The 8439-nt window shown below is 44.3% G+C and overlaps 1 protein-coding gene across 2 annotated transcripts in view; it reads left to right on the top strand.

Annotated features, from left to right (window-relative positions):
- The window catches only part of KCNH1 (potassium voltage-gated channel subfamily H member 1), a 409116-nt gene that overhangs the window by 46582 nt on the left and 354095 nt on the right, over positions 1-8439 (top strand). The gene's annotated exons all lie outside the window — the stretch shown is intronic.

Genomic DNA, 8439 nt, shown 5'->3' on the forward strand with positions numbered 1-8439 from the left:
GCTTTGGTTAGGAAGGCATTTGAATCAATTTCATACCTTTGTAGATTAACCCTTTCCAAGTAGACAGAAGGAGGTACCTGGGCACCTCTGGTATTGTCAGAATCTCTGCAGGTTTTCACATGACAGATGTCAGTCACCCAAATGTGGCAGTTCATGGTCACATTCATCTTATATCTGTATAAGCTTCTTTAGATTTGACTGAGTTCTAGCATTTTAAGAGTGTTAAAGTAGATTTTAGTACATCTCTGCCTCTGTGGTTGGTTAAGTCTGTGACTGGTTAATTCATTGGAAACATGGCATTAATGAGGCCAGTAACATTCCCGTATGGGTCATTTAATCAGCTCTGGGACCACAGATTTTAGCGCTCACCTCAGCCATATCACATGCATGTATTGTTTAAATAACACTGGGGACCTAGGAGAGGAGATGGCTCAGGATTTCTAGAACAACTGTACTCCCGAAGAGGTCCAGCTCATCAGGAAGCACAGAAGATGTCATTCCCAGAGGTTTGGGATTAGGAGGTATCACAGCAGTCTTTTCCATCCCCCTGAAGATAACCAAGTGGCCAGGAGCTCTTTCACGTCGCAGTGTTTCCTGGCTCTGCGGCTGATTTTCCGGCTCTACCAGAGGACGCTACTCCTTGCAGTTTTCTGAGATGCAGCAGAGAGATAAAAGTGGAGTTCATGGGAGAGTCACACTGGGGCACGGTATCCTCGACGTGACAAAATTGTGATTGTTAAATGGCAAGAAATAAAAAACATTCTGTGGCTGCTCCCTTGGGGGCTGTGTCCTCTGAGGATATTTAAAATCCTACCACATTGGATGCTAATATTTATAGAGTTCAGAGCACAATGCTGTGTATACCGGTGCATCCTATTTCTTTGGAAGCTATCTATAGCTCAGTAAATCAATCACAGCCTGCCTTTGGGGTTCAAGACCAGAGCAGGTCTTGAACCTGCTCTAAATAAAGTCTCTTAACTTGTCTCACCCTCCGGCAGTCTCCTTTTCTCCTGCAGATTTGTGATTCCCTGAGTTCTGGTTTCTGACCTGAAGATTTCTCAGTGCAGTAGCTCTTACACAGCGATAGGCTCACTCATGCTGAGTGTCATCTTGCTACCATCTAGAAAGGCCGTTTACTTTTTTAACTGAGTAGACTCATAAATAGCATTTTAAAGGTAATCTGATATTTTCACAGTTATTTTTGCAAGTTTTCTCTGAAAAAGGTGAACTGGGGGATGTAATTGAGTCAGAATGTTTTCTTATCATCACCACTGGGACATTTTCAGGTGACGTGAGGGATCGTTTAGTAGGAAAGGCAGAGTTAACCGAGAATGCTCCCTGCATGCCACCTAGGTGTCTGCCTGGCATTCTCATGAAATCTGAAAGAAGAGATAAATCAGATTGATGCAGTGGGACTCACTGAGGTTTATTTTCCAGGAATAAAATGCTCTACTTCATTTTTCCTGCCTCACTGATAAGGGTTTTGGTGGATGTGCGTGCACGCACACACACACACACACACACACACACACACACACATACACACACACACCTTATTCCCTGTTAGCCAAAGGGACCAGATATTAATTCTTTGTCAGTGAGATAAATTGGAGTAACACATGACTTGATTTCTAAAAAGTAAAACACACATGCACACACACACACATACACGTATATACTCTTTAGCCCTCAATATAGGAATGCTGGTAGTGGATCATGCTTAATATTTCTTCCAGGACATAACTTTATAAGCCTGTTCGCTCCAAATGCTGTGGCAGATACGTTTAGACCCTCCCACTTGTCATGTCACTGTGCCCCTGACCCACTTCTATTTGGTGGTCTGTTTAGGACAAGGTCAAATTTTATATAAGTCTGTTGTTGATGGAAGAGCATGATAATTCTCCAGGCCTTTATCGTTATAAGTCTCTAAACTGCAGTTCTGGCTGTAAGGGTCCAGTCTAGATGGAAAATACACTGCCATGTGGCTGGATTATTCTCCTGACTGGACATTTCTACTCGGAGTTGTTCTCACATTCTGAGAGTCCAACAGGTCCAGCCGGGCTTTCAGTACACTGCCTCAACTAGCATAAAGAGCCTTAAGAGTCTTGCTGACCCAGGCTTGTGTAGAATTCACTTTTGAGAGGGAATGGAAGGATGGATAATGGAAAACCCCAGAAAATCCCTAGATAATTGCTTTTTGGCATAGCAATACAGATGTTTTCCCACCATTAGGTTAGACTTTTTTTGTTTGTTTTTTGGTTTTTTTTCGGTACATAGCCTCTCACTGTTGTGGCCTCTCTTGTTGCGGAGCACAGGCTCCGGACGCGCAGGCTCAGTGGCCATGGCTCACGGGCCCAGCCACTCCGCGGCATGTGGGATCTTCCCGGACCGGGGCACGAACCCGCGTCCCCTGCATCGGCAGGCGGACTCTCAACCACTGCGCCACCAGGGAAGCCCTAGGTTAGACTTTTTAAAGTCAACTGTGCTCAGATTGTCTTTAAAATGACTTTGTTTTCTCTCATCATGTTGTGCCTAACTTTGGGGCTTGGGAGTCGGGTGAATGCATCCTAATGGTGACTCAGGAAGCCAGTTGGTGCCTGACATTTTCCCATAAGCAACACACAAAGGGGAGAACACATGGGATCATTGGCGATAAACTATTTTAGCATCTCACACAAAGTAACTCCCCTTTGGCCCTGAGCTCCGAGCACATGTGATGGGCCCTGAGGATGCTCCCTGAACCCCCTCTTTTATTTAGTGTGTCAGTTCTCTTGACCCTTTTCATGAATTATCCAGACCCGTGACTTCCTCATCTCCTCTTTCCTATTCATCTTTTGGCTACTTCCCTTTCTCTCTGATAAAATGTGCCCACAGGTGGCATGGAGCAAGGGATCAAGGCAAGCTAGGTTTGCTGTTTGGTAACGGCTCTGCGGTGTGCGTGTGTGTGTGTGTATGTGTTTTTAAAGGCTGAATGAGAGAGTAGGTGGGAATTCTTGGTTGAAATGAGACTCAGTGAGGCTCCAGGCATTTCATTTCTTCCTTATCTGTTGCTTTTCTGGTACTTTGGATAATTGGGAGTAGGTTGCAGGAGTGTTTTTCTCTGTCCCATCCGCCCTTCAAAGCCAGGAGTCTTGGGCAAGTGGGTAGAGAAGAATTAGAGTGTAGGGCTCAGAGTTTTCTCTTTACATTGTTCACCCAAGGATGAGTCACCCCTCTTATTTTCTCTCTTACCCCACTGAATCATCTCACATTAAAGAAGCACATTCATTTTCAAAGATCCACTAAAGTAAATTTAGTATTATCTTGTAAATTCAGAGTTAAAATTGAGCCAAGAGTGGGCAATAAACGGAATGTAAAACTCCAGAGGAGATTTTTAAAGGCCAAAGATTTAGAATATTCAGGGCTGAAGGCTCTGGCAAGCTGTTGTAACTGCCAACCCTTCTCCAGGAGTCTTCATGCAGGATATATGTGAGGTGCTCTTGGGGAAGAAAGAGTGTAATGGATACAAGCCACAGGCTCCCTCTCCACCACCAATATTAACATTTTCTCTCTCGGCCCTTAGGATGACTGAAAGGTGATGATTTAGTGACTTCTGCTTGAAAAAGCCATCCTAGGTTTTTGGTTATTTGTACATCAGTAGGGAAAAGATCTGGGGCGGAAGACTTGAGGACACCTAGTCATTGTCCAAATTGACCTGCTAGTCTCCTGTGTCCATTGTTCTCTGCTGGATGTTGGGTTATGGCACCAGCTCCTCTAAGAGGATCTGTGACTCTTCAGATTAGGACAAGCCCGGCCTCATCGCCTCCTCACCAGGGCGAGGATACTTTAAGGAGTCCTATGCAACTTCTCTTCCAAGTGGCTCAGCATGGTTTCCCAGGGAGGGGCCTGTAGGTCTGTCTTTCCTAGTATCTCTGGACTTAACCCTTGGAGGAACTGGAATTCCAGGTCATCCCAGAACCATCTCTTTGGGTCTAGGGAGGATACAGGGATGTGTGGGCTAAAGCAGCCTAGTGGGAGACTCACCCCAGTTGACACCAGTAGCCAATGTGGTCTCAAGCAAGGGAGATAGTGGTTGTCCTTACTGGGAACGGAGAAAGGGCCCAGTAAATGCTTTTTAGCTGCTTGCTAGATTGCAAACTGCATTCCCGTCCTTCTGTCCTTTTTTCCCTTTCATGCTTCCTCTTCCCCTCCTGCTCACCCCATCTCATTTTTCCTGATCATGTGATGCTTTTGATCTTCCCACGGCACCCCCAGCCCTGCCTCTGCCTCCCTTGTGGTGACGTTTATCACAGAGCTGGAAGAACCCTGAGCTAGGGGTTTCTTCATTTGAGCTCAGTTCACTGTTAAACTCCCAAATGGGATATAATTGGAAGGGTGGGTGCAGAAATACCTCCTAAAACTTAACAGAGTTTGTAAAATGGGCTACTTATATTTTGGGGCTTTATGTCTACTGGAAACCCAGGTAGAAGTAGGATAATAAGAGAACGCAATTTGTTCTTCATGCACATTTATTCAGCATACGCGCTTACTGGGTGTCTTTGGGGTGTTTAACCTTATGCTAGATGCTGACCTTAAGGAAATGTCTAAGAGCCCCTGCTCATTACAGTCTGTTTGGAAGACAGGCAGACAGGTGAGCAAATAAGAACAATAAAGCCTAATCAGTGATCTAATAGAAGTCTGCCTAAGGCAAATGGGGGTACACAGGCAGGCAATTCTGCTAGGGTAGGGTGGTACCAGGGAAAGGCTTCCTTGAAGGCAGCTGCCTTATTTTCCTTGTGGAAAATGACCACGTGGCTTCCCTTAAGCAAGATCATCTTGAGCTGAATTCTCATCGGCTTATTCTCACCCAGTTGACCCTTTGGACAATAGGAAATTGATTTTTCCAGGAATGTTTTTCCTGATGGCTCTGCTATGAGGGACATTGTTCGTCCAAATTGTACATGTATATTCCACCAAACCCATTTGCTTCTCTTCTGTGGTTTCTTAAAATTTTTATTAAAGTGTAGTTGATTTATAATATTGTGTTAGTTTCAGGTATACAGCATAGTGATTCAGATACATATATCTATCTATATATATATAGATTCTTTTCCATTATAGGTTATTGCAAGATATTGAATATCGTTCCCTGTGCTATGCAGTAGGTCCTTGTTGTTTATCTATTTTATATATAGTAGTATGTATCTGTTAATCCCATACTCCTAATTTATTCCTCTCCTCCTTTCCCCTTTGGTAACCATAAGTTTGTTTTCCACGTCTGTGAGTCTGTTTCTGTTTTGTAAATAAGTTCATTTGTATTATTTTTTTAGATTCCACATAAAAGTGATATCATATACTTGTCTTCTTTAGTTTGACTTTCTTCTGTGTTTTTAATCTCATTTCATGTCTGTCACTCCAGTCACTCAAACCAGGGACCCAGAGGCCACCTGGCTTGCCTCTTCTCTCCCTCTACAGCCATTGATTCTACCTCTGCAGCTGTTCTCAAGTCTCCCCTTGTTACCTGGCTCAGGCCATAGCACTGGTGCAGGCCCTCATGGTGTCTTGCCTGGGATTCTGACTGGTCTTCTATCTGTTAACCCCCCTCTGCCCTCTTTATAGTCCACTATCCACACTGCCATTTTGTCCTAAAATTCCCCTACTATATTTAAACTCCTTCATTGGATTCCCTTCGGGTTTCAGGTTGAAGTTCAAATTTCTTAACTTGCCATCTAGGTTGTTACCACCTAAGTTCTTCTCGGCCTGGCCCTTGACAACCTCTTTAGCATTACTTCAGGCCACTGCCTGCATCCTCCTCCCCTCTACGGGCCACGCCCCATTCATCTAGCTATTAAGAAGGTCTTACTCTTCCCTGACATATTACCCTGTTGTATGATTTTTCTGCCTTCATAGGTGCTGTTCCTTCTGTGTGGAATGTCTGTCTTTTCCTTCCTGACTTCAAGTAGCTCTTACTCATCTTTTAAAAGTTTGCTCTAGTGTCACCTCCTGTGGGAAGCCCTCCCTGACTGCCCAGCTTGGATTAGATATGCCTTCTCTGGACAGTCTTGGCCATAGCGTCCTCTACTCACCTGTTATAGAATTTAGCTTACTATATCATACTTTTAAATTTACTTATCAGCCTTCCCAACTAGAGTACAAGCTCTTTGAGGCCAGAGTCTGTGCCTTTTTTCATTTTAGTATCCCCAGGATTTAGCACTGTGATGGTATTTACATAGTAGTTATGTTTAGAATTAATATGTGAATGAATGATGTTCTTTCATCTGGCTCAGCGTGAGTCCTGTTAGAAAGTGTCTAGAGTCCAGAAAGGACAACATGGGGGTGGAGCTTGGGAAAGAACGTATTTCCTTCCTTCAGAATAGGCAGAGTCTGCCTATCCTGGTAGAGGTGTGATGGAAGATTTCACACTGCCTGTCCATTTCCCAATCCAACACCCACTCACCTTCTTGTGCCCTTCACTCAGCCACCTGAGAGCCAACTCTTTTAAGAGCCACATTCTTGAAAAGACAATCAGGGCTAGAGTAAGGGACTAGCCTGGGCCTGGGGAAATGCCCTGAAGTCCAGGGATCTTTCTTTTAATTTTTTGTGCCATGTCATCTGATGGACCAGGGCCCTGAGCCCTGCCAAGCAGGGTCTGGGATAGCTGCCCTGTTAGCTCCCTCTTATCATTGGTACCAGAGTGTAGGTTGTGGTGGTGGTGGATGGGTAAGATTGAATGGGGGGGCGTGTTTCAGAGCCCTTGCTGATGTTTGAGTGCACAATTGTTTTCTCGCCAGTTGAAAAATATACTTTCTGCTCCTCTTGAAAAACGTTGCAGAATTCAATTCCAGCTTTGTTTTCAGCTGTAGGAGAGCCTGACTCTGAAAGAGACTTTAAAAAATTCTAGTCCACGGTTCACTACAAGCAAATTCCAGTGAACACTTTCATGAATGGCCCATTTGGGGAAGATGTCAAATACCCCTGGAGAGTCTGGGCTGTCCCCTCCTGTCAGCATCAGTGGGAGTCCCCGCAGCCCGACCACCCTGAGCCTCTTTTCAAGGTGACCCATATCTCTGCTTAATGGCATCGGGATGCATGAAAATGCCACTATCTTTTATTAAAGCCCAGAACTTCTGGACTGAGATAAAAAGGAACTTGATTTGCTCTTCTTGTTATGTTGACAAAATTTATACAGATCTTGATTCTTAAAGGTTGTGCAAAGAAAGGGCCATCATTCTGCTTGACCTCATTGTCCTGTGGATTCTGAGTCCATCTTATAAAGGTGCTCCAGGGTAAAATTTGGTAAATGAGATTTCTGCTGCAAGGCACTGGCTACTTCTAAGCTCTAAAGGACAAAAAATCAAATTGCCTAGTCTCGCTGTTAGCTGTCATGTAAAAATAGTTGCATGCTGTTTATTTGCTGTACCCCACATCCAGGTCTTTGGAGCTCCCTCGCCCCAAGCTTGGTTTTGAGAATCCCTACAGACTTTCAGGGGTCTCATGAGGCAATTGGCACGGTCGTAACCTTGATGAAGATGGCTTGCTGGATATTGGAATGGACGGTTGTCTTTGGGGACCTTTAAACGATTCCTCATACATATTAAAATCTTGGTAAAGATCACTGGTACATCTTAGATTTTGGAGTATAGAGTGGTCTGGATTAGAAAAAGACAAGTGTTTTACTTTCCTTGGAGGAACTAGTCCAGAGGGCCAAGGAGGCCTCAAGACAATCTTTGTTTTAGCCCAGTAAACTTAGCCACTTTGTTTTACCAGGAAAATGCATCCTGCATTTAAGGCATGTAGATAGAGTATTTTAATTTCCACTTTACAGATGAGATCATTGAGGCCCAGATAATTTAAACAGTTTGTTGGTGACCTCAAGCAGGCCGGAGGCAGAGATGGGATTTGTATCCAGATTTCTTTACTCTAAGTTCAGTACTCGGCTCTTTGCGTTTCTAGTTTTCAGGGGACCTACCTGCCATCAGCTGTCCTTCCCCCATCCTAGAGCAGACTAAAATCAACTAGTATTGTTTCCCCACCTACCCACGGATTAAATTCGTTTCTTATTCCCCTGGCTTTGGAGAAGGTAGTACATGCAACGGCCATTTGACTAGCTTGTCCAGTCATTTAAAACCCAGAATCAGCTTAGTCTCTGCTAGGATCAGACGACAGGGGGCTTGGGAACAGCCTGAGCCATAAAGTCAGAGAAACATCTTGACTGCCTGGTGTTGTCTGGCAGAAAAGCCTTGGGCCAGAGTGGGGAGATCTGGGTTCTAGACTCTTAGCTACCTAGGCACTCTGTGCCTCGATTTCCCTAGTTGTAAAACAGTGCTAAGACCTGCCGTACCTGCTTCACCAAGCTATGATTAGGGTCAAGTGAAAGTACAAGGGAAAAGTGCATCACTGCACAGATTTGAGCAAGTTTAGGTGCTTTGCTTTTTTTTTTTTTTTTTTTTTTTTTTTTTT

This window comes from Neophocaena asiaeorientalis, unplaced genomic scaffold (genome assembly GCF_003031525.2).
Source record: "Neophocaena asiaeorientalis asiaeorientalis breed wild unplaced genomic scaffold, Neophocaena_asiaeorientalis_V1.1 scaffold67, whole genome shotgun sequence".
Taxonomy (NCBI): Eukaryota; Metazoa; Chordata; class Mammalia; order Artiodactyla; family Phocoenidae; genus Neophocaena; species Neophocaena asiaeorientalis.